Source organism: Mastomys coucha, chromosome X (assembly GCF_008632895.1).
Source record: "Mastomys coucha isolate ucsf_1 chromosome X, UCSF_Mcou_1, whole genome shotgun sequence".
NCBI classification, from domain to species: domain Eukaryota; kingdom Metazoa; phylum Chordata; class Mammalia; order Rodentia; family Muridae; genus Mastomys; species Mastomys coucha.
The window spans coordinates 94,185,375-94,188,062 of NC_045030.1; the positions used below are offsets into that span (position 1 = coordinate 94,185,375).

Here is a 2,688-nt window from a genome sequence, read left to right on the forward strand (position 1 = left end):
AATTCAGATAAATTGAAATCATGTAACTTTTCTCTTCATAATGCAATAAAAGTTAAAAAAAAAAAAAGTTGCCAGGATTGTTGGGCTGCTCCTCAGGGCACAATACTCTGAGAACCACTTCCTGAGGGTGGGAAGGCGGGCCATGGATCCAGATGGAAAATATCAAGAGTGACAATGACACTCTTACCAAATCACAGGGGAAAAGGGGCTTTTAAATAACAATGAAAATGTAAAAGCCCAAGTGAAACTCAAGGACTTCAGTATGGCTATTCTAACCATATAGTTCATTGCCATATAGATTTTGGGACTGACCAACCTTATTATTTGAAGTGGCTACTTTAATCTAGTTGTATGATGTCTTTATTTGTGCATTCATTACAATAAAGTGGGGTGTTTTTTTTTTTTCATTTTAAAATGTTATGCAGGGTTTGTTTCTTCCATGCTGATCATTTCAGTAGAGCAAAACCTGTGGCCTGAAGTGTTTTGTGCTTCCAGAAGGGCAGGCAGAATAGGAAGGAAAGGACCCTTCTCAAGACGACCCAATAGTAGCTGGGAGTTTTGCATCATTGGAGTTCTCTTTTATTCAAAGAGATTTTTAATTATGTGTATATGCATGCGAGGGGGATTGTAGGTATATGTATGTGAATGTAGGTGCTTTTAGAGGCCAGAGGTGGTGTATTTCCCTGGAGCTGCACTTAAAGGTGGTTGTGAGGTATCTAACATGTGTGCTAGCAACTGAACTCAGGTCCTCTGCAAAAGCAGCAGCGTGTGCTCTTAACCACTGAGCCATTTCTCTAGTCCTTAGAATTCCCTTAAGCATAGGTGATACACTGTCAAGTGAGCGACATACATCATCCTGACTTAAATTGACAAGTTTGGTAGGATTTTGTTTGTCTGTTTGTTTTAGTGGGGATTTTTGTTGTTGTTGTTTGGTTTTGGGTTTCTCTGTGTAATTCTGGCTGTCCTGTAACTTCCTTTGTTGACCAGGTTGGCCTTGAATTCAGAGGTCCTTCTGCCTCTGTCGTGCTTTGAGTGCTTGGACTAAAGGCGTGCACCACCATTCCTGGCTTAAATTGACAGGTTCTTTTGTTTGTTTGTTTTTGTTCTTGTTCTTTTTTTCTGAGACAGGGTTTCTCTGTATAGCCCTGGCTGTCCTGGAACTCACTCTGTAGACCAGGTTGGCCTCAAACTCAGAAATCCACCTGTCTCTGCCTCTCAAGTGCTGGGATTAAAGGCACGTGCCACCACTGCCCGGCTGATTGACAGGTTCTTAATGGTTGACTTAAGTAATATTCAGCTACAGTACCTATTTTTCTTCTTTTAAGGCTAGCCCTTTGTTTATTTGAGAAGTAATAAAAAAAAAAGTGTCTCTTTACATTAGCGGCTAGGTTTGAATTCATGGAGAATGATAATGTATCCACTCGATCCTCCTCAATTCTATAAGAAAAATGAGACTGGTATTTTTATTCATTCTTTTGAATTACTGTTTCTCAAGTTATAGTCCCTGTACTTGCAGCATTAGAATTACCTAAAAGCTCATTAAAAATGCAAATGCAAGCCTCATCTCAAACCTGTACAATTTGATTTTGGATCTGTCATGGGACCAATAATTTTCATTCCTAAAACATTCCTGGCTGCTGATTCTGATGTTGTCAGTGCTGGTCTGGGGCCACACTTGGATGGAAAGGGTCGTTAGAAACAAAAAATGAAAGCTTTAGAAGCATAAGGCTTTCTTTGGCTTAAGTGGATTCTTCCTTAGTTCTCTTTGTGCTACACTTGCTGTATCCCTGTCTGCTCCTCCCCACCCACTTCTTCAAATGCCAGCTCCATTGCTTATGAACTTTGAGACCCTAAGCAATTACTCTAAGTTGCAATTTCCTTACTTAGAACGTGGGGATAATAATAGGATCTGCTTTGGGTTCTTATGAAGATTAAGGAAGATCTAAGTAAAGTATTTGGCACTGCACCTGTGCTTAACAAATACTAGTGATTTTATTTCTAATATTAGACATGGCATTTCACTAGAACAAACACTTTTGCAAGTTCTTTCCTTGGAATGTGCATCTTCGGACTCCTCTTACACTGCTGTTCTAGGATAATGTAAACACTAAGGCACATCGCTGTGGGGTTTTTTTTTTTCCTCATTTCCATGAGCACTTGGATAGGAGTCTAGGCCCTATACTATAGGATATAGGGATGTTAGATAACTGTATTGGGGGACATATGACAGTAAGACTAAGGGGAAAAGGCTGGCTGAGGGAGGAAGAGAGGGCAGTCAGACCTGGGAGGCAGACTGTCAAAGACAACCTACCTCCTTCAAACTTCCCAGGGATAGACTGCAGGGTTACAACAGGCCTTAGGCATCTGTCAGTGTTCCTGTCTTTTGCAGTCCAGAAGGTGAACACTCAAGTGCCCACAGTGAGTTACCTGACAAGCCCTCAGACGCCAGCTGGCAATTGACCTAGTGGTTTGGGGCTTTAAAGTGGCTCTGCCTTCAGAATGATTTCTATTTAGCAAATGTTCTGACTACAATTACATCAACCACTCATGCCAGGGAATGGTCCTTTATAGCTATGCCCTTTGCGACGCGTCTGGGGCACCTCAGGAAACAGCTTTTTCTTATCTAAGAAGAGCAGGGAGTCCTTACCAAGCACGGACAGAGACCTTCACAAGTGAGTTAAATACAAA

General features: G+C 41.3%; 1 protein-coding gene across 1 annotated transcript in view; it reads left to right on the forward strand.

Annotated features, from left to right (window-relative positions):
* Pcyt1b (phosphate cytidylyltransferase 1, choline, beta) overlaps positions 1 to 2,688 on the forward strand; it is a 98,605-nt gene that overhangs the window by 24,994 nt on the left and 70,923 nt on the right. The window lies entirely within an intron of this gene.